The sequence below is a fragment of the Miscanthus floridulus genome, chromosome 15, assembly GCF_019320115.1.
Source record: "Miscanthus floridulus cultivar M001 chromosome 15, ASM1932011v1, whole genome shotgun sequence".
Lineage (NCBI taxonomy): Eukaryota > Viridiplantae > Streptophyta > Magnoliopsida > Poales > Poaceae > Miscanthus > Miscanthus floridulus.
Genome location: NC_089594.1, coordinates 4,579,826 through 4,604,414, shown reverse-complemented (window position 1 = coordinate 4,604,414; position 24,589 = coordinate 4,579,826). Strand labels below are relative to the sequence as shown.

The 24,589-nt window shown below is 45.9% G+C and overlaps 2 pseudogenes; both read left to right on the top strand.

Annotated features, from left to right (window-relative positions):
• The first annotated feature begins 4,341 nt into the window (after nt 1–4,341).
• On the top strand, nt 4,342–8,265 carry LOC136506863 (uncharacterized; annotated as a pseudogene).
• A 1,462-nt stretch (nt 8,266–9,727) lies between these two features.
• Nucleotides 9,728–13,580, top strand: LOC136506862 (uncharacterized; annotated as a pseudogene).
• Nucleotides 13,581–24,589: the final 11,009 nt, after the last annotated feature.

The following is a 24,589-nucleotide window of genomic DNA, read 5'->3' as shown; positions in this document are numbered from 1 at the left end:
CAGCCATATTGATTTATTTGTTGTTTATTTCCATAGCCATTGCTATGTTGCTCTGGTCTAGCTAGTGTGCATGCTGCTTGCTTCTATTGCAGTCGGTCGTGTGTGTGTATATTCGTAGTCTAATAATAATACCAATAATGATGGTCTGTTGAGCCTGTACCTCTAGTTTAGCAGTGACATTATATACACAACAATATTGGTTTTTATATCATCACTACGTCCGTAGGAAGTGTTTCTCTGCGAATGCTAAACGCTAAATGAGTGGTTCACTGCTACAGAACAGGCAATCCCGGCCTAACGGCACGTGACCTGTTGGGTATGATGGAGCCGACAGCGATCCATCTTCACTAATGGCTCGTTAGGCTAGGATCCGATTCATGATTGTGGATTCGACAGACCCAACACTTAAGACACCTATCACTGTTACGAGTGGAGGCATAACCCGACAATGTCCCGGTTAATTACATACACCAACCGACTGTGTTCTAGTTGGGATATTGCTTCCGGTTTAGGCCACCAACCTACAGTTCTAGTTGGGATATTGCTACCGGTTTAGACCACTAGCTGGCATTGACATGCTAATACCATGTTGTGGCTTGATTCAGCAGCGTCACAATGGTATCATTGTAGGGTTTTGGGTTGACTCGACAATGTTAAGGACCCTTGGATCCATCTCTTACCACCCACTAGTGCAGGACTGAGCACGGTTGGAAAACCCCTTTAGTCCCGGTTTCTCAACTGGGATTGTGAATCTGGAACTAAAGGCCCCCCCCTTTTAGTCCCGTTCTGGGAACCGGGACTGAAAGTGGACCTTTAGCCCTGGTTGCTATTACCAACCGGGACTAAATGGTCCCCAAGACCTTGCCCCAGGGATGACACGTTTAGTCCCGGTTGGTGTTTTCAACCGGGACTAAAGGTTCATTTTTTTCCATTTCTTTCCTTTTCATTTTATGGTTTCTTTTTAATTCAATTCTTTTTTTGTTTCGATTAGCTTTTCATATACGAATTCTATGCTGTTAATATACGTCCATAAATACGTACGTGCAAGGTTCCATTCGAGCAGTATACATAAATAACACACTAAAATGTATGAAACTATATATACAAATATTTCAAGAGGTTGTACGTGCATGGAATATGTACATAATAAAGTCACAAAAACCTTATACTCATGTCCTTGGGATGTCATTCAACCCGAATCTTCAGTCGTATGGCTACTAGGTAATAATTCTTTAGGGTCATAGTAGTACGCGCCTTTGGGATCTATGACCCAATCCATAAGAAATCCTGACAATGCCTCTTGAATTGTTTTGATCTGGTCACATCGTAGAACCTTTTGCTTCCTCTATTCAACCTTCAATTCGAATGAAAGGAAAGTATGAATATATATATGATTATATATATCAATACAATGGTAATAAATTGTGTATATACTTTGAGGATCTCTTCTGGAGCTCTCCTTGAGTATTCCATGAAGAACTCACAGACGTAATATCCACAAAAGTTGTTTCCCGAACCCTACCGCAGACACCACTTTACGAGAAAAAGATTCATCATCAATCAATGAAGCATGGTAATAATGAACTGAACTAAATAAAGATGCGGTCACCTAGCTAGTATTTACTGGGTATTGGACTATATCCAGAGGCACTTTCCAATGACCATAATGGTGTTTCTGGGCAAACTTTTTCCAAGCACTGCAATAATCGGTATTGGTCACCTAGCTAGTACTTACTGGGTATTAAAGCAGAATGTTATCCAAGGCGGGAAAGTTCAGAGACAGGAATAACTGACAACAAAGCAGGTATATTTCTTCTCTAATACGTTAGCACTTTGGAATATTGCCACGGACAACAGAGGTCCGGGCAGCAAGATCGAAGCAACATATACATAGAAGCAAAGTTCTAGTAGCAAGAAGAGAGTGTGATGACTTTTCTCTCTTCTTCTTTTCCTTTTTTCTTTTGCTTTTGACAAAGCGTGTGATACTAATAATAGAAATAAAAGTAGGGATATTTAAATGTTTATTCCACACTGTTCAATGGAAGGCACACATGATTGCATTGTAAGGCAACACCCAACACGCATGCATTATAAACACTACTGATCGGTATACACTACGGGAAACCGGCGATTTGCCGAGTGCCGGAGTCTTTGCCGAGTGTATTTTATCGGGCACTCGGCAAAGACCTGTGTTTGCCGAGTGCCAAATAAAATACACTCGGCAAACAAAAACACACGGCAAAATACGTCTTTGCCGAGTGTTTTTTTTCTGGCACTCGGCAAAGATGTATTTTGCCGAGTGCTATTTTTTGGCACACGGCAAAATACGTCTTTGCCGAGTGTTTTTTCTGGCACTCGGCAAAGATGTATTTTGCCGAGTGCCTTTGTTTTGGCACTCGGCAAACAGGCTTTTTGCCGTGTGCATTTTTTTTGGCCCTCGGCAAATCAGTTTTTTCGAAGCAATTTTTGAGGCCCTAAATGAATTCAAATGAAAAACTTTTCAACTACAAAGTTGTATAACTTCTCAAGATCTACAAAGTTTATTTTGGTCATTTCTTCATTTAATAAAGCGACAATAACGTTGTTCATAAAATCTACATCTCTCATATTAGTTTCATGAAAGTAGAAGACAGATATATAAGATTTGTGAACAATGTTACTACCACTATGTCGGATGAACAAATGACCAAAATAAACTTTGTAGATCTTGATAAGTTATGAAATTTTGTAGTTGGCAACATTTTGATTTGAAATCATCTTGTCATGCAAAAACGACGTTTGAATTTTAAAATTTTAAAATTTGAATTTTTCAAATGACCTCGGATGGAAAAACTTCCTAAATGAAAATTGTAGATCTCCAAAAGTTATGAAACTATGTAGTTGACAACTTTTTGATTTGAAATCATCTTATCATGCAAAACTACGTTTGAATCTCTCAGATTTAAAATTCAAATTTTTCAAACGACCTCGGATGGAAAAACTTACTAAATGAAAATTGTAGATCTCAAAAAGTTATGAAACTTTGTAGTTGACCACTTTTTTATTTGAATTCATTTATGGCCTCAAACAAGCAATTTACTTTAAGTTTGCCGAGTGCCTTTTTTCTGGCACTCGGCAAAGCCATATTTTGCCGAGTGCCTATGTTTTGGCACTCGGCAAAGAGGCATTTTGCCGTGTGCATTTTTTTGGCCCTCGGCAAATCAGTTTTTCGAATCAATTTTTGAGGCCCTAAATGAATTCAAATGAAAAACTTTTCAACTACAAAGTTGTATAACTTCTTAAGATCTACAAAGTTTATTTTGGTCATTTCTTCGTTTGACAAAGCGACAATAACGTTGTTCATAAAATATATATGTCTCATTAGTTTCATGAAAGTAGAAGAGAGATATATATGATTTGTGAACAATGTTATTACCACTATGTCGGATGAACAAATGACCAAAATAAACTTTGTAGATCTTGCAGAAGTTATGAAATTTTGTAGTTGGCAACATTTTGATTTGAAATCATTTTGTCATGCAAAAACGACGTTTGAATTTGAAAATTTTAAAATTTGAATTTTTTAAAAGACCTCGGATGGAAAAACTTCCTAAATAAAAATTGTAGATCTCCAAAAGTTATGAAACATTGTAGTTGGCAACTTTTTGATTTGAAAACATCTTGTCATTGCAAAACTACGTTTGAATTTCCAAATTTTAAAATTCAAATTTTGTAAACTGACCTCGAATGGAAAAACTTCCTAAACTAAAAGTGTAGATCTCGAAAAGTTATGAAACTTTGTAGTTCACAACTTTTTTATTTGAATTCGTTTAGGGCCTCAAACAAACAATTTACACTCAGTTTAGTATAATATATTAGGAACTAAAACGGAATCCAGACACAAGTGACAGTGTGGTGTAGTGGTAGAGGAGGTTTGTGCGCAGCGTTAAAACAAATTTTCCATTTTTTTTTGGTAAAAATTCCTATTTTTTTGGTTTTTTTCGGTTCCAACCTTGCCGAGTGTCGGGCACTCGGCAAAGGCTTTGCCGAGTGTCGATTTTTGGCACTCGGCAAAGAAATTTTTGCCGATAAGATCTTTGCCGAGAGACCTTTGCCGAGTGCGGCACTCGGCAAAGCCTTTGCCGAGTGCTTGGCTAGCTTGGCCGAGTGCCCCCAGCACTCGGCAAAGAGGGCGTCTGCAGTTGTGATAGGTCTAACATCAGGGCAGTGACACACAAACACCAAAAAAAAGAGAGACTTGAGTGGTGGTAGTGACACTCCCAAAAATAGACATATATAGATACATCATTACATCAATTAAGAGCTAATTAAGCTGCTACATGGGGAGATCGTCCCAGTGACATGGTTGACATCTTGAGAGCAGTGCAATGGTGGGACGAGTGGCAGCTGCGCATCCTCGTCATCGGCAGCCTGGGCCTGCAGTGGTTCCTCCTGCTGGCAGCCCCCTTGCGCAACTACAGCATCCCTCGCTTGTTCACATGCTCCATCTGGGCGGCGTACGTGAGCGCCGATGCTCTGGCGATCTACGCGCTCGCCACCCTCTTCAATCGCCATTCCAAGGCGACCAGCAGCATCAGCAGCTGCAGCTGCTGTGACTACGGGAACAAAGGGAGCTCCCTGGAGGTCCTGTGGGCGCCTCTCACTACCGGAAACCGGCACTTTGCCGAGTGCCGGAAGTTTTGCCGAGTGCATTTTATTGGACACTCGGCAAAGACGGCTTTGCCGAGTGCTTTTTTCCGGCACTCGACAAAGATGGCTTTGCTTGAGTGTTTTTTTTTCGGCACTCGGCAAAGATGTAATTTGCTGAGTGCTATTTTTTGGCACTCGGCAAAATGCGTCTTTGCCGAGTGCCTTTTTTCTGGCACTCGGTAAAGATGTATTTTGCCGAGTGCCATTTTTTGGCACTCGGCAAAATGCGTCTTTGCCGAGTGCCTTTTTTTAGCACTCGGCAAAGAGGCATTTTGCCGAGTGCCATTTTTTTTTTGCCCTCGGCAAATTATTTTTTCAAAGCAATTTTTGAGGCCCTAAATGAATTTAAATAAAAAAAAATTCAACTACAAATTTGTATAACTTCTCAAGATCTACAAAGTTTATTTTGGTCATTTCTTCATTTGACAAAGTGACAATAACGTTGTTCATAAAATCTACATCTCTCTCATATGTCTCATATTAGTTTCATGAAAGTAGAAGAGAGATATATAAGATTTATGAATAATGTTACTACTATTATGTCGGATGAACAAATGACCAAAATAAACTTTGTAGATCTTGAGACGTTATGAAATTTTGTAGTTGGCAACATTTTGATTTGAAATCATCTTGTCATGCAAAAACGACGTTTGAATTTGAAAATTTGAAAATTTGAATTTTTCAAAAGACCTCGGATGAAAAAACTTCCTAAATGAAAATTGTAGATCTCCAAAAGTTATGAAACTATGTAGCTGACAATGTTTTGATTTGAAATCATCTTATCATGCAAAACTACGTTTGAATCTCTCAAATTTAAAATTCGAATTTTTAAAACGACCCCGGATGGAAAAACTTCCTAAATAAAAATAGTAGATCTCGAAAAGTTATGAAACATTGTAGTTGACCACGTTTTGATGTGAATTCGTTTAGGGCCTCAAACAAGCAATTTACTCTCGGTTTAATATAATATATGAGGATAGATAACGGAATCTAGACACAAGTGACAGTGTAGTGCAGTGGAAGAGCAGCAGACACGCGAGGGAGAGATCGTGAGTTCGAATCCTGCCGGCCGCGTTAGCCGCGAACTTTGCGCAAAAAATGCAACGACTTTGATGGCCGGTGGCGCTAGATGGACGGGCGCTGGCCGGTGGTGGCCTCCCAAAAAAAATTTTTTGCTATTATTTTTGGGTTTTTTTCGCATTTTCATTTTGCCGAGTGTAAATCTTTGCCGAGTGCTTTTTCGGCACTCGGCAAAGGCTTTGTCGAGTGCCCGACAAAAAGCACTCGGCAAAGACTTCTTTGCCGATTAATTTTTTGCTGAGTGTCCTTTGCCGAGTGCGGCACTCGGCAAAGCCTTTGCCGAGTGTATTTCAGGCTTTGCCGCAGGCACTCGGCAAAGTGCCGGTTTCCAGTAGTGTCTCCTCCTCGTCTACCTCGACGGGCGGGAGGAGATCACCGCCTACACCGTCGAGGACAACGAGCTAGCTGTGGACACGGCACACGGTGACCATGGTCAACCAGGTCACGGTCGCCGTGTACTCCTTCTACAAGTCGGCGCCGGACTCGAGCGACAGGAAGCTGCTGCTGTCGGCGATCCTGCTGTTCGTCATCGGCATCATCAGCTTCATCGAGAAGCCGTGGGCTCTGCGGAGGGCCAGCATCAAGCGGCTGGTGGCCATGTGGTCCGTGATGAAAGGGAAGAGGGAGAGCCCCACAGGGTGGGACTGGTGCTTCACCGAGCTCAGCGACAGGTACAAGTGCTGGAAAAAGCTGCCGGAAGGCGACGCGCCGATCCTGTCGCAGAGCGACCAGGTCCAGATGATCATGTCGGACCTGTCGCTGTTCGCTGCCGAGGTCACCCTGCAAGCACGGAGGAAGAAGGGTGGTGGTGATCGCGAGAAGACGATCCTGGAGCCTCTCGACCTAGACAAACATGTCAGGCTCAAGCGCATGCTTCGTCAGGCGTTCGGGATCATATACACCAGAGCCAACGTGATCTTCACGCCGGCGTACCTGGCCTGCCACGTGATGCTGGTCCCGTCGCTGTACATCGCCGCCATCATGCTCTTCGCGGCGAGCCGCAAGCGTGGGTACGGCGCCACCGACGTGAAGATCACGTACACCCTCCTATGCTTCACCGCGGTGCTGGATGTCTTTGGGCTGCTCATCAGTGACCTCATGTACAAGCTCATGTCCGGAACAAAACTCGCAGCCTTGTGCGAGAACATTCCAGGGCTGAACCTCGTCGACTCGGTTCTCCGGACGGCGAGACGGCCGGTGGCCGGGTCTCTGCTCAACTGTGCCAGGCGCTATGGTTATTATCTTAAGGAAGCCGAAGCAGGCACAGATCATACTAGTAACCTGTACCTCCCGGTCTCGCATGCTATCACTCTTCAACTGGTGAGGGTTTTCAAAAAGAAAAACGTCGACCTCTCTAGTTACCGGAGCTTCACCAAGACGGACTACTGGACAAAGGATCAAATGGACAGGCTGCTCAACACTGATGTTTCTTCGGGGACAGGGAAGACGATGGTGCAGAACGTGGTGATACGGCGAAGCCTTCATGACACGCCATTCGACGCGAGCGTCCTCATCTGGCACATCGCCACCGACCTGTGCTTCCGCAGCAAGCCTCCGAGGCACTTCAGGTGCAGGCCTCTGCATAGTGAGGTGCTTCGTGAGGTGTGCACAGAGGCAATATCCAACTACATGGCCTACCTGCTTGTGTTTAGACCCGACATGCTGATGACCGGCAGCAGGCAGCATCTGTTCACTGAAGCCACCAAACAGATGCAGCGCATCATCACCCAGCCACCAAAGACACGACGGACAAGGAGAAGCAGCAAAAGCAACCACTCTCCGACGACATCCTCCTAGGCAAGATCAGGAAAGAAGCAGCCAGCCTCAAAGATAACGAGGCGTACACCATCATCGACGATGCTTGCAAGCTCGCGGAGGAGCTTCTGCGCATGGTGGACCCCGATGACCGTTGGTATTTGATGCACCGTGTGTGGGTAGGCATGCTCTGCTACTCCGCCAGCATGTGCAGGGGCTACCTGCACGCCAAGAGCTTGGGAGAAGGCGGGGAGTTCCTCTCCTATGTCTGGCTCCTCATCTCGCTCCAGGGGGCCAAGACCTTGGCAGACAAGCTTCAGATGCCAGACAAAGAACAAGGGGACGACGATCTGGACGACCAAAAGCGGGAACAAGAATACCAGGGCAAGAAAGGTACGATGCCTGGGTGGGATTGGGATCCGGAAGCCAGAATGTTTCACCGTCAGCCATATTGATTTATTTGTTGTTTATTTCCATATCCATTGCTATGTTGCTCTGGTCTAGCTAGTGTGCATGCTGCTTGCTTCTATTGCAGTCGGTCGTGTGTGTGTTCATTCGTAGTCTAATAATAATACCAATAATGATAGTCTGTTGAGCCTGTACCTCTAGTTTAGCAGTGACATTATATACACAACAATATTGGTTTTTATATCATCACTACGTCCGTAGGAAGTGTTTCTCTGCGAATGCTAAACGCTAAATGAGTGGTTCACTGCTACAGAACAGGCAATCCCGGCCTAACGGCACGTGACCTGTTGGGTATGATGGAGCCGACAGTGATCCATCTTCACTAATGGCTCGTTAGGCTAGGATCCGATTCATGATTGTGGATTCGACAGACCCAACACTTAAGACACCTATCACTGTTACGAGTGGAGGCATAACCCGACAATGTCCCGGTTAATTACATCCACCAACCGACTGTGTTCTAGTTGGGATATTGCTTCCGGTTTAGGCCACCAACCTACAGTTCTGGTTGGGATATTGCTACCGGTTTAGGCCACTCACTACCGGAGACTGTGTAGTTACCGAGTGCCCCGACAATTACCGAGTGTCAAAAGTCGGGGCACTCGGAAAACAGTACTTACCGAGTGCCAACACTCGGAAAACATAAACACCCCGTAGTCGACCGCTTTACCGAGTCAGCACACTCGGTAACTTCAGACACTCGGTAAAACTACAAGTTTACCGAAGGGGCGCACTCGGTAAAAACAGCCACTCGGTATTGAGGTGCCACGTCACCTAGGATAGCAACCGTGCGCCAAACGGCGTCACGGCATGACATGTTTACCGAGTGTTATGAGCATACACCCGGCAAACATCACGGTAACAACAGCTCCGCCCATCAAGCACTCATAGCAAATAAAAAAAGACCGAAAATGTTTACCGAGTGTCAGTGCACAACACTCGGTAAACACTATCTTTTACCGAGTGTATTGGCGCAACACTCGGTAAAATTCAACCAAATTTCTTGTTTTTCCCTTCATTCTTTTTCCTCTATCCACATATGATATTTAGTACTCCATTCCAAAATATGGTGTTTATTTTGATTTATTTACTATATTTCACAAAATTTTCATTCTTTATGAAAATTAGGTACATATCGTGTAAATTTAATTGTAATAATTAAAATCGAACTCGATAAATCACGAGATTGGAAGAATTAACATTGAAGCATACATCTATGTTATAGAAAAATTTTCATAACGTTTCGGAAGTATTTTTACATTCGTCGTTGCCGAACCGGTACATCTCCCAAAGAGACGCTAAACATTCACAATGACGAGTAGGATTTCTATTAAGAGTGAAATTCAACATTATGATTTGAACTTGGAATTTTTTAGATAGTAAATAGATGACATGAAATAGTTCATGTGAAAGTTTGGTGAATTTTAGGATTAAATTGCATTTTTTCTTTTTTGTTTTGCATGAAATAATGGATACTTTTACCGAGTGTGACCTCAAACACTCGGTAAAGGTTAGCCACGGCCCACCTGTCTGCCACAGTGGGCTGCCATGCTTCTGTTTACCGAGTGCTGTAGATCTGGGCACTTGGTAAACATGTACCAGGCCCACATGTCATTGGGCTGCGGTGCTTGAGTTTACCGAGTGCCGTACATCTAGGCACTCGGTAAACAGAAGCATTCAACACTTAGCTGTTTCTCCCTCAAATCGTGCACAGACACACACACACACACCGCACATGCCTCCCCACCGCCGCGGCCGCCTCCTCCCCTCCACCACCGCCGCCACCATCCCTCGCTTGTTCACATGCTCCATCTGGGCGGCGTACGTGAGTGCCGATGCTCTGGCGATCTACGCGGTCGCCACCCTCTTCAATCGCCATTCCAAGGCGACCAGCAGCATCAGCAGCTGCAGCTGCTGTGACTACGGGAACAAAGGGAGCTCCCTGGAGGTCCTGTGGGCGCCTCTCACTACCGGAAACCGGCACTTTGCCGAGTGCCGGAAGTTTTGCCGAGTGCATTTTATTGGACACTCGGCAAAGACGGCTTTGCCGAGTGCTTTTTTCGGCACTCGACAAAGATGGCTTTGCCGAGTGTTTTTTTTCGGCACTCGGCAAAGATGTAATTTGCTGAGTGCCATTTTTTGGCACTCGGCAAAATGCGTCTTTGCCGAGTGCCTTTTTTCTGGCACTCGGTAAAGATGTATTTTGCCGAGTGCCATTTTTTGGCACTCGGCAAAATGCGTCTTTGCCGAGTGCCTTTTTTTAGCACTCGGCAAAGAGGCATTTTGCCGAGTGCCATTTTTTTTGGCCCTCGGCAAATTATTTTTTCAAAGCAATTTTTGAGGCCCTAAATGAATTTAAATAAAAAAAATTCAACTACAAATTTGTATAACTTCTCAAGATCTACAAAGTTTATTTTGGTCATTTCTTCATTTGACAAAGCGACAATAACGTTGTTCATAAAATCTACATCTCTCTCATATGTCTCATATTAGTTTCATGAAAGTAGAAGAGAGATATATAAGATTTATGAATAATGTTACTACTATTATGTCGGATGAACAAATGACCAAAATAAACTTTGTAGATCTTGAGACGTTATGAAATTTTGTAGTTGGCAACATTTTGATTTGAAATCATCTTGTCATGCAAAAACGACGTTTGAATTTGAAAATTTTAAAATTTGAATTTTTCAAAAGACCTCGGATGAAAAAACTTCCTAAATGAAAATTGTAGATCTCCAAAAGTTATGAAACTATGTAGCTGACAATGTTTTGATTTGAAATCATCTTATCATGCAAAACTACGTTTGAATCTCTCAAATTTAAAATTCGAATTTTTAAAACGACCCCGGATGGAAAAACTTCCTAAATAAAAATAGTAGATCTCGAAAAGTTATGAAACATTGTAGTTGACCACGTTTTGATGTGAATTCGTTTAGGGCCTCAAACAAGCAATTTACTCTCGGTTTAATATAATATATGAGGATAGATAACGGAATCTAGACACAAGTGACAGTGTAGTGCAGTGGAAGAGCAGCAGACACGCGAGGGAGAGATCGTGAGTTCGAATCCTGCCGGCCGCGTTAGCCGCGAACTTTGCGCAAAAAATGCAACGACTTTGATGGCCGGTGGCGCTAGATGGACGGGCGCTGGCCGGTGGTGGCCTCCCAAAAAAAAATTTTTTGCTATTATTTTTGGGTTTTTTTCGCATTTTCATTTTGCCGAGTGTAAATCTTTGCCGAGTGCTTTTTCGGCACTCGGCAAAGGCTTTGTCGAGTGCCCGACAAAAAGCACTCGGCAAAGACTTCTTTGCCGATTAATTTTTTGCTGAGTGTCCTTTGCCGAGTGCGGCACTCGGCAAAGCCTTTGCCGAGTGTATTTCAGGCTTTGCCGCAGGCACTCGGCAAAGTGCCGGTTTCCAGTAGTGTCTCCTCCTCGTCTACCTCGACGGGCGGGAGGAGATCACCGCCTACACCGTCGAGGACAACGAGCTAGCTGTGGACACGGCACACGGTGACCATGGTCAACCAGGTCACGGTCGCCGTGTACTCCTTCTACAAGTCGGCGCCGGACTCGAGCGACAGGAAGCTGCTGCTGTCGGCGATCCTGCTGTTCGTCATCGGCATCATCAGCTTCATCGAGAAGCCGTGGGCTCTGCGGAGGGCCAGCATCAAGCGGCTGGTGGCCATGTGGTCCGTGATGAAAGGGAAGAGGGAGAGCCCCACAGGGTGGGACTGGTGCTTCACCGAGCTCAGCGACAGGTACAAGTGCTGGAAAAAGCTGCCGGAAGGCGACGCGCCGATCCTGTCGCAGAGCGACCAGGTCCAGATGATCATGTCGGACCTGTCGCTGTTCGCTGCCGAGGTCACCCTGCAAGCACGGAGGAAGAAGGGTGGTGGTGATCGCGAGAAGACGATCCTGGAGCCTCTCGACCTAGACAAACATGTCAGGCTCAAGCGCATGCTTCGTCAGGCGTTCGGGATCATATACACCAGAGCCAACGTGATCTTCACGCCGGCGTACCTGGCCTGCCACGTGATGCTGGTCCCGTCGCTGTACATCGCCGCCATCATGCTCTTCGCGGCGAGCCGCAAGCGTGGGTACGGCGCCACCGACGTGAAGATCACGTACACCCTCCTATGCTTCACCGCGGTGCTGGATGTCTTTGGGCTGCTCATCAGTGACCTCATGTACAAGCTCATGTCCGGAACAAAACTCGCAGCCTTGTGCGAGAACATTCCAGGGCTGAACCTCGTCGACTCGGTTCTCCGGACGGCGAGACGGCCGGTGGCCGGGTCTCTGCTCAACTGTGCCAGGCGCTATGGTTATTATCTTAAGGAAGCCGAAGCAGGCACAGATCATACTAGTAACCTGTACCTCCCGGTCTCGGCATGCTATCACTCTTCAACTGGTGAGGGTTTTCAAAAAGAAAAACGTCGACCTCTCTAGTTACCGGAGCTTCACCAAGACGGACTACTGGACAAAGGATCAAATGGACAGGCTGCTCAACACTGATGTTTCTTCGGGGACAGGGAAGACGATGGTGCAGAACGTGGTGATACGGCGAAGCCTTCATGACACGCCATTCGACGCGAGCGTCCTCATCTGGCACATCGCCACCGACCTGTGCTTCCGCAGCAAGCCTCCGAGGCACTTCAGGTGCAGGCCTCTGCATAGTGAGGTGCTTCGTGAGGTGTGCACAGAGGCAATATCCAACTACATGGCCTACCTGCTTGTGTTTAGACCCGACATGCTGATGACCGGCAGCAGGCAGCATCTGTTCACTGAAGCCACCAAACAGATGCAGCGCATCATCACCCAGCCACCAAAGACACGACGGACAAGGAGAAGCAGCAAAAGCAACCACTCTCCGACGACATCCTCCTAGGCAAGATCAGGAAAGAAGCAGCCAGCCTCAAAGATAACGAGGCGTACACCATCATCGACGATGCTTGCAAGCTCGCGGAGGAGCTTCTGCGCATGGTGGACCCCGATGACCGTTGGTATTTGATGCACCGTGTGTGGGTAGGCATGCTCTGCTACTCCGCCAGCATGTGCAGGGGCTACCTGCACGCCAAGAGCTTGGGAGAAGGCGGGGAGTTCCTCTCCTATGTCTGGCTCCTCATCTCGCTCCAGGGGGCCAAGACCTTGGCAGACAAGCTTCAGATGCCAGACAAAGAACAAGGGGACGACGATCTGGACGACCAAAAGCGGGAACAAGAATACCAGGGCAAGAAAGGTACGATGCCTGGGTGGGATTGGGATCCGGAAGCCAGAATGTTTCACCGTCAGCCATATTGATTTATTTGTTGTTTATTTCCATATCCATTGCCTATGTTGCTCTGGTCTAGCTAGTGTGCATGCTGCTTGCTTCTATTGCAGTCGGTCGTGTGTGTGTTCATTCGTAGTCTAATAATAATACCAATAATGATAGTCTGTTGAGCCTGTACCTCTAGTTTAGCAGTGACATTATATACACAACAATATTGGTTTTTATATCATCACTACGTCCGTAGGAAGTGTTTCTCTGCGAATGCTAAACGCTAAATGAGTGGTTCACTGCTACAGAACAGGCAATCCCGGCCTAACGGCACGTGACCTGTTGGGTATGATGGAGCCGACAGTGATCCATCTTCACTAATGGCTCGTTAGGCTAGGATCCTGATTCATGATTGTGGATTCGACAGACCCAACACTTAAGACACCTATCACTGTTACGAGTGGAGGCATAACCCGACAATGTCCCGGTTAATTACATCCACTAACCGACTGTGTTCTAGTTGGGATATTGCTTCCGGTTTAGGCCACCAACCTACAGTTCTGGTTGGGATATTGCTACCGGTTTAGGCCACTCACTACCGGAGACTGTGTAGTTACCGAGTGCCCCGACAATTACCGAGTGTCAAAAGTCGGGGCACTCGGAAAATAGTACTTACCGAGTGCCAACACTCGGAAAACATAAACACCCCGTAGTCGACCGCTTTACCGAGTCAGCACACTCGGTAACTTCAGACACTCGGTAAAACTACAAGTTTACCGAAGGGGCGCACTCGGTAAAAACAGCCACTCGGTATTGAGGTGCCACGTCACCTAGGATAGCAACCGTGCGCCAAACGGCGTCACGGCATGACATGTTTACCGAGTGTTATGAGCATACACCCGGCAAACATCACGGTAACAACAGCTCCGCCCATCAAGCAGCTCATAGCAAATAAAAAAAGACCGAAAATGTTTACCGAGTGTCAGTGCACAACACTCGGTAAACACTATCTTTTACCGAGTGTATTGGCGCAACACTCGGTAAAATTCAACCAAATTTCTTGTTTTTCCCTTCATTCTTTTTCCTCTATCCACATATGATATTTAGTACTCCATTCCAAAATATGGTGTTTATTTCGATTTATTTACTATATTTCACAAAATTTTCATTCTTTATGAAAATTAGGTACATATCGTGTAAATTTAATTGTAATAATTAAAATCGAACTCGATAAATCACGAGATTGGAAGAATTAACATTGAAGCATACATCTATGTTATAGAAAAATTTTCATAACGTTTCGGAAGTATTTTTACATTCGTCGTTGCCGAACCGGTACATCTCCCAAAGAGATGCTAAACATTCACAATGACGAGTAGGATTTCTATTAAGAGTGAAATTCAACATTATGATTTGAACTTGGAATTTTTTAGATAGTAAATAGATGACATGAAATAGTTCATGTGAAAGTTTGGTGAATTTTAGGATTAATTGCATTTTTTCTTTTTTGTTTTGCATGAAATAATGGATACTTTTACCGAGTGTGACCTCAAACACTCGGTAAAGGTTAGCCACGGCCCACCTGTCTGCCACAGTGGGCTGCCATGCTTCTGTTTACCGAGTGCTGTAGATCTGGGCACTTGGTAAACATGTACCAGGCCCACATGTCATTGTGCTGCGGTGCTTGAGTTTACCGAGTGCCGTACATCTAGGCACTCGGTAAACAGAAGCATTCAACACTTAGCCGTTTCTCCCTCAAATCGTGCACAGACACACACACACACCGCACACGCCTCCCCACCACCGCGGCCGCCTCCTCCCCTCCACCACCGCCGCCACCGGGCGGTCCCCCACAGCCGCCGCCACCGGAGAGACGGAGAGAGAGAAAGCGGCACCGGCGCACCGGACGACGATCCTCTCCGCCGACGCCGCCCCGTGCTCCCTCCTTCGCTCCCGTTCCCGCGAGGTGGGGTGGGGTAGGGCCCCAGCAGCAGCGGCGACGGCGAGCACTCTCTCCCCTCCCCTGACTGCAGCCTCCCCTTCCGTACATGCTCCCGCCGCACCGGTGGCGACAAGGGACCCCTGCCTGCTCCCGTCGATGCCAGGTACCTGCCCTGTTGCCCACCTCTCCCTTCCGTCTGGTGGCGCCGTGATGCGATGGAATGGAAATGGATGGATCCGTGCGGGACGGCCCCCGTTGCCTGCACTGGCCGCCGTTTCTGCTGCTCGGACTGAGCGCTCGGAGTCCACGGACCTTTGGGGATTGCTTGCGTGCTCGTCGCGCCCGTGTGGAATTCATGTCAGATAGGGGATGTAGCGAGTCCGGTGGTTTGCCATTTTTTCTTCTGAAAGTGAATAGGACACACGGACTATGAGTTCCCTTTCAGCATGGTTGGATAATTGGGCTGGGAGGATAAACAGTCATTCCGATCCTTCTTCCTTTTTCCCACTGCAATTCTCTGTAGTGCTTTAGTCGTTGTGAGAGGCCTTTGCTTCTGATGTATGTGTTCATGACATACATAACCGTCGTCACTCTTCTCCTGCAGTCACGCCATCAGCTAACCCGGCGAGCGACAGCACCGCCGGCAGCGGCTTCTAGCTTCAGGCTAGGGATCCGCGGCAGCGTCGCGCTTGCCGTGATCTCTGCGATCGTCTCGTCAGTCTTCTGATCGATTTCCTCAAAGGAGAAGCGGCAGTTTTTACCCTTTAGTGCTGCGACACCGATAATAATTTTCATAAGCATACATGTTTATATATTGGTTGCCTTTCTGTCCAAAATATATGGAAATTATATAATCTTTTGTTAATTTTTTTCCACATGATCCAGGTCCAAGTTTCTCATGCTATCAACAAGTATGTACATATCTCATCAACATGTATTCCACTTGCTAAATATATCACTCTTGTTGTCCAAAATCTTTGAACAATCTATTCATTAGTAACTAGGGCTTGTCATCGGTGATTTGTTTGTGGTAGTGTCATGCCATGTGACCTATAGTGCTGCGACAGAACCTAGCGCCCCTTTGTGTGCTAGCCACATGGTTGTGCTGCTAGGCGCGCGCTGGTGCTCGGGTATATGGTTGAGACACGCTACAAAACCTGCTGATGCTCTACCTCAATCTTCGATAAATCTTGCTAGTGATGTTTGTGGCTACAAAAAAATTGGTTCCATGTATTCCTCCATCTACAAGTGACATAGCGGCCTTTCAACCTTAGGTAAAATCTCATCATCCAATCTAGCAAACATCTTCTATGTGAATCGACCAAGAAACATGAATGTCTCTTTATCATCTCATATGGTTTTTCTCTAGCACTACTACTCTATTGCTCTAAACTGCAATATCGTCTATATGTTAGGATGGATGACCGTCAGTGGATGTACATGGGCTATCAGAAGAGGGGTCAATACACAAATGAATGGATTGAGAAGGCCAATGATTTCATGACGAAGGCATTTGCAAACGGACGGCGACATGCCTGGTGTCCCTGTAGGAAGTGTAAGAACAAGGCAATGAAACATATGAGGAGATGACTAAGAGATCTTGTCAAAATGGATTTGTTAGAGAACTATACCCGGTGGACCATGCTGGTGAACGCCATCGTGCGAGAGAAGAGGTCGTGAGACAACGGATCGAGGAGTTTGATTCTGAAGCCGGGGGCCATTGCACGTCTAATGGCTGTGAAGTCCCAGTTTAGCTGGAGTAGAGAATCCTTCGATCAACTGTTGACAGTAGTTGGCACCCTACTTCCGAATGATCACATTCTGCCAAAGAACACGTATGAGTCAAATAAAATCCTTCGTGCACTCAAGATGTCGTACGAGCAGATACATGCTTGTCCGAACGGATGCATCTTATTCAGGGGAGAACATGCTGACAATAAGTACTGTCCGAAGTGTAAGGCATCTAGGTACATTGAGTTAGAATCTGGTGATGGTCAGAAGACACAAACAAAAGTCGGCGCAAAGATCCTGAGGTACCTTCCTTTCATACCGAGGATCCAACGGCTTTTCATGAGCGAGGAATCCGCAAAACAGATGACGTGGCACAAAACTTGGACGCTGATACACTGACAAGATGATACATCCGTCCGATGGTGAATCATGGAAAAGCTTCGATCGGAAGCATACCGACAAAGCTGACGAGGCTCGTAATGTACTGCATTGCACTGGCAACTGATGGGTTCAATCCTTATGGAATGGGTTCTTCACCATACACATGTTGGCCCAGTATTCGTCATCCCTCTCAACCTCCCACTTGGCGTCGCCTTTCAATGGCAAAATATTTTCTTGTCACTTATAATTCCAGGACACCCGGGGGCTAATATGAGTGTGTACATGGAGCCTTTGATAGACGATTTGGTCCATGCATGGGACAAAGGGGTAGTGACATACGACCGATTCACAAAGACAAACTTCAGAATGCATATTTGGTACCATTATTCCATGCATGACTTCCTGAGACTTATAGGTTATATTGTGAGCTGGTGTGTTCACACGAAGATGCCATGCCCGATATGCAAGTCAGTTGTGGAGTTCTTTCGGTTGGAGAAGGGGGGCAAGTTTTCTTTGTTTGACAAACATCGATAATTCCTCCCTCTTGACCACCCATTCAGGAGAGACAAGAAGAACTTTCGAAAAGGTGTCACAGTGGAAGACTCTGCACCGGAAATGATGACAGGTGCCCAGGTTCTTGAGATGTTAGATGGTCTTGTGGTCGACAATGAAAAGGGGGGTTTCGTGGGATACGGAAAAGAGCATGCCTGGACACACAAGTCGTGCTTGTGGAAGCTTCCTTACTTTAAGGACCTCCTTCTTCCACATAACATTGATGTAATGCACACTGAAAAGAATTTCGCCGAGGCGGTCCTTCACACAATCATGGACTGGAAAAGTCAAAGGACAATGTCAAGGCTAGATTGGATCAAGCAACGCTGTGTGATAGACCAAAGCTAAACATGTTGCCTCCCTTACGCGGGAAGTCATGGAAGAAGCCTAAGGCTGACTTCGTCCTAACGAGGGCCCAAAAGAAAGAAGTTCTTCAATGGTTCCAATCGTTGATGTTCCCTGACGGGTATGCAGCGAATTGGAGGAGGGGTGTGAACTTAAGTACCATGCGAATCATAGGGCTCAAGAGTCATGATTACCACATATGGATTGAGCGCCTTCTTCCGGTGATGGTTCGTGGCTATTTCCCTGATCACATCTAGCGAGTGATGGCAGAGTTGAGCATGTTCTTCCGCAAGCTATGTGCTAAGGAGATATCTTGGACCGAGATTGAAGAAATGGAAAGAATGGCCCCGGTGTTGCTCTGCAAGTTGGAGAAGATCTTTCCCCCCGGCTTCTTCAATCCGATGCAACATTTGCTCTTGCACCTATCATATGAGGCAAAAATGGGGGGCCCTGTGCATGCCCGTTGGTTCTATCCAATTGAGCGATGCCTAAAGGTTCTAAGAACAAAATGCAAAAATAAATGCAAAATTGAAGCTTCCTGTGCAGAGGCATCCATTGTGGAGGAGGTGTCATACTTCACAACAAGATACTATGCCGACAACCTTCCTAACGTGCATAATCCACCCCCTCATTACAATGCTGCCGACAATCAGTCGACCCTCAGCCTTTTCCGAGGGCAACTCGGAAGTGCAAGTGAACCTACCTTGAAGATGTTGAGCCTAGAAGAGTGGCGCTCTATCCAGCTGTATGTGTTGCGGAACCTTGAAGAGGTTGGCCCGTACATTGCGTAAGTTTTACACAAACTTGTTTCTTTTCTTGTCAATATTTCGCATGCACCCATCCAACCCTCTTGTTAACGGCCATTACAGCAAATTTGTTCTCCTCTACCATCGTCCATCATGGAGGGAACCCACCGAAGCGGAAGTTGAAACCCTTCTAAGACATGGCGCGGGAGAACGAAATCCCACTTTTATTTGTTGGTTCAAGGAGGAGGTACTGTTCAATTTCATTTGTTGTTTGTACTTAACTCTCAACTTGACAAATATATAATGAATCATCCTACTTGAACTAGCAGGCCAAAACTGACGTGTCTATGAGTGCCGAGTTGAGGCAAGTTGCCAATGGATTTGAATTTAGGGTCAAGTCATTCTCTGTGTACGATGTCAATGGATATCGCTTTCACACTAACTCGGCACGAGCAGAGTCGGCCGAATCGAAGAACCACAAATACCGGTGTTTTCACGCCAGGCACAGATGGGTTGGACTACTATGGAATAATTGAAGAAATATACAAACTCAAGTTTCTTGGTTGTGTACCTCTTCGTCCTATCATATTCAAATGCCATTGGTTTGATCCCAAAGAAGTGATAAAGACCCCTGAGCTTGGGTTAGTCGAAGTTCTAAAGTCATCCGTCTTGCTAGGAGACGACGTGTACATTGTGGCCCAACAGGCCACGCAAGTTTATTATCTCTCATACCCGTGCCAAACCAAAGACCTGTCTTAAGGCGTATGATGTTGTGTACAAGCTACATGGTAAAGTACCCGTCCCAAACGATGATGATTATAACATCGATGCAAACACATATGACGGAGAGTTCTTTCAAGAAGAAGGATTAGAAGGGAGTTTTGAGATTGTCTTAGATGTAGATCTCGCAATGGAAGTAGACAATGATACGATCATTGTTGACGGGGATGATGGAGAGGAGGTTCACAACGCGAAGGTCTTGTTATTACTTGAGCAACACCATTCAGGCAGTGTCGCTAGTGATGAGACTTTGAGAGACGATCATAATTACGTCGACAATAGCGATGATGAGATTTTTGGCCCACCTATCGATGATCTTGATGATTATTTCTAGTACATGTAAGATCTGTAGTACTTATGGCAATTTTATACATGTATGATACATTTACTTATCTTGCATCTCTTTTATACATGTATGATACATTTACTTATTTTGCATGTCTTTTATACATGTATGATACATTTACTTTTGTATATGCATACTGATAGTTTATTCCTTTTGTTGCAGGTGATTGATGGTGGGCGGTGGAATCAGGAAGATTAGGTCGGTTATGACCTTACTGGCTAGTGGCGATGGGTCCAGCTAGGGTGGAGGAGGAGGGCGTGCACAGACTGAGGGTGGAGGGCGTGCCCAGGGAGGAGGAGGAGGACGACGACGAGGACGTGCCTAGGGAGGTGGAGCCCAGGGTGGAGGAGGAGCCCAGGGTGGAGGAGGAGGACTGGCGACGACGAAGGGCGTCGAGAGCCGACACCTCCTCCATAGGACGACGACTGATGAAGTTCAGTAGCGGCCACGGAGGAGGAGGAGGAGGAGGAGACCTAGGGAGGAGATAGCGGAGGCGGTGGAGGAGGCACGGAGGGAGGATGAGGCCGAGCAGGGCTGAGCACTGAAGGAGGATGCTGACTTGCTGGCAGAGGAAAATGGGGTGCCTACTGGTTTGGCTGCTGAGGGTCGTCGCGCCTCCCAGACTTACCCATACAGAGACGGCCAGTGATTCGACCCTCCGGAACTAAGTAAGTAATTTTTGCATGTTAACACTACTTCACAGGTTTTTAAGTTATAATAGAAACTAATATTCAATCTCAATAACTTTGTGCAGGGATTGGGAAATGGTGATCCCAGGGAGTCACTTCTCACCGAGTAAACTGGGATCCTGGGTCTTCTGTGCAGGGCAAAATACCCCTGGGATGGTGAGGATCGATGGTGTTGTGCAGCCCGCCATGAAGTGGTCTCACTGGCACGCCGCCAGCGATCAGACTGATCGAGCTAGCAGGTGTTATAACAGCAAGGCCGACCGGGTGATGAAAGAGCTGTGGGTACGTGTTCATCGCACTATGCTGATAATAACATCACATTAATTGTATATTACTGACTGTATTTGCTTGTAGGATTACTACACCTTGGCGGAGGGAGTACGTAGGGAGGACGCGGATGACGTGGTGAACAGAGTCTGTGTTCACCGAGTGCAGGACCTCTTCTACGAGACAAAGCTCCTGTGCAGAAGAATTTACCATGCCCGCAGAGGACACAGAGTCACCAGAGCGTAGGCACTGCACCTGCCCCTGACTAAGGAGCAATACTTGACGGTAAACATGAGATTACATCGTCTGCGATTAATTGCACTGAAATTGATTTATGATTTGTCATGTGCTCATGTACGTACAGGTGCCTCCTGCTTGGTGTGTGGGGATGGACAACTGCTGGGAGGCCATTGTGGACAAGTGGTTGAGTGAGGAGTACAAGCAATATCACGCCGTACGCTCATGTTGCCGTGCGATGATGCAGGGTTCCTCGCACAAACAAGGCCCCACTACCCTCAAGGAATATGCAGCCAGATATGTACGCGGATTTCATTTCAGTTGTTGCTATGCTAACTTCTGAATGCATAATATCTTATTGTTGTGCTTCTTCCTGCAGACGCGGTTCCACCCCGGCCAGGAGTGCGCCTCGTTCAAGGCATATGCCTTGGCACACAAGGGCAAGGCAAAGGACCCCGACCTCATCTACAACGCGGAGGACCCGCCCGAGGCATACAGCAACCCGAGCGTGCACAGGCGCCTCAGCGAGTACACGGCGATGGCGAGAGAGATCCATGGGTCAGAATTTGATCCGAGCACCGCTGACCTCGAGGGTGACATCGTCATGAGGTTGGGACCGGGTAAGCCACATGGGCGGTACTATATGGGCAACAGCACCATAGACACGGCCAACACTCAGACACTCACCCAGATTAGAGCCCAGAGCACGAGTTTCGAGTCCGGCCATACGCCCACGCTCACAGCCCCAGGTGGTAGCACTCCAGGTTAGTTCTGTTGCATTCGTTGTCCATTCATTTTCTACTCGTTCTTTATTTGCATTCTAACTATGTGATAAATAATTGTAGGCCTAGATTGAAGCCCTGCAGGAGTCACAACAGGCCTCACAGAGCCAGCTTCAGGCCCTCGAGCTGTCGCACCAGGCCGAGTTGGCACAGGAGAGGGCGCGAGTGCAGGCCCAGCTTGAGGCCTTCCAGCAGGCGCACAAGGACTGGTACGAGTACATGACCCGTTTTTCTCAGAGCATGGGCCAGCCTCCACCGCCTCCGCCGCCGCCGATGATACCGTTATTGCCTCCACCTCTGCGCGATGGCACTCCTGTGAGTCACTTAGATGCACTCTTCACTTTCGTGTCATATAGAGCTACCATCGACTTATACCTTAGTTTGACCTACCATAGCTTAGACCTTAGAATTTGCTTTGATCCAGATAACTCACATGTGCAATCTCATTCTAGGGACCTTCTACAGCTGGATCGAACAACGATATGCAGGGTGATCAAGACCTAGACTTGACTCCGTTTCTCCGCAGGCCTCCGACCATGTGACAGGCCATCCGACCTTGTTTGATGGGTTTGTATGTTTTACTGTGGACTTGGTTGAACTTTGTGGACTTTGGACATATGTTGATGGTGTTTGTGGACTTTGCATGGTGCTTGTCGACGTATGTTGGTTATTGTGAGTGGATGTGACATTTGTGGACATATATGTGATATATATTGCCTATCTGTCATGTTATTATAATTTCCTGTGATTTTGTTGCTTATTGTGACTGGATATGCACTGAAACAAACAAAAAAAATTATGTGGACATATAAACAGAGATTCTGTCAGTTTTACCGAGTGTAGCACTCGGTAAAACAGAGAACAGAACCAAATTGGTTCTGATTCTGTGAATTTTGCCGAGTGTGCCATTTTTTACCGAGTGCCGCGTCCCCACTCGGAAATATTTGACTACTTTTTATCGAGTGGGAACACTCGGTAAACATTATTCCTGAAGTTTATTTGCGGAATTGTTTTAATCACGAAATGCTAATTTATTTACCGAGTGCTGCTGGTGACACTCGGTAAATGTCGCCGTTAACGGTCAGTTTGGAGGCTGACGACCGTCAAGTCATAATTGTTTACCGAGTGTCATTGTAGCACTCGGTAAATCTCTGCTCCGAGTGCGCCGATATTAGACACTCGGTAAAATAACTTCACTGAGTCGTTGTTTGCCGAGTCCACTTTACCGAGTGTGACACTCGGTAAAGAGTTTGCCGAGTGTGTAGCACTATTTGCCGAGTGTTAATCACACTCGGTAAATACACAGTATCCCGTAGTGACTAGCTGGCATTGACATGCTAATACCATGTTGTGGCTTGATTCAGCAGCGTCACAATGGTATCATTGTAGGGTTTTGGGTTGACACGACAATGTTAAGGACCCTTGGATCCATCTCTTACCACCCACTAGTGCAGGACTGAGCACGGTTGGAAAACCCCCTTTAGTCCCGGTTTCTCAACTGGGATTGTGAATCCGGAACTAAAGGCCCCCCTTTTAGTCTCGTTCGGGGAACGGGACTGAAAGTGGACCTTTAGCCCTGGTTGCTATTACCAACCGGGACTAAATGGTCCCCAAGACCTTGCCCCAGGGATGACACGTTTAGTCCCGGTTGGTGTTTCCAACCAGGACTAAAGGTTCATTTTTTTTCCATTTCTTTCCTTTTTATTTTATGGTTTCTTTTTAATTCAATTCTTTTTTGTTTCGATTAGCTTTTCATATACGAATTCTATGCTGCTAATATACGTCCATAAATACGTACGTGTAAGGTTCCATTCGAGCAGTATACATAAATAACACACTAAAATGTATGAAACTATATATACAAATATTTCAAGAGGTTGTACGTGCATGGAATATGTACATAATAAAGTCACCAAACCCTTGTACTCATGTCCTTGGGATGTCATTCAACCCGAATCTTCATAAAAAACATTGTACTGAAATAGTTGAAGAGATCATTTTTTATGTACCTCATCAACGTCCATGTTATTGAATACATCAGTTTGCCAATGGTATTGTTGAATTTCAGATCTATAATCATCAGCTATGCTTGTCGTTGCTCCATCATCATCATCAACGACGATTGCCATTTCTCCATCTTGTTTTTGCAAAGATAAGTTTTACTTTGATGCCAGTACATATTTGTATTGCTTATAAATGTAATTAAATTGGCTCAGCTATTTGTATCTACCTCATATGATATTCTTGACTCTGATATTGACCAGTCAGTTTGTGATCCAAAGATTCCATCTAGATCTTTAAGGCTCATATTCTGTTTTATTTGTTTGATAATGAGAATGGTTACCATTTATAATATAACGTAACTAGTTTGACAAGCATATATAATATAGTTTTACCTCATTCCAGTCATTTCCAAGTATCATCTTTGTTAATGATCATTGCATCTCTTCATGTTGCTGCACAGTTTATAATGAAGCATTGAAATTATAGTCATGTTATGCTAAATTTACATTGCACATATGTGTGTAATTTGCATATG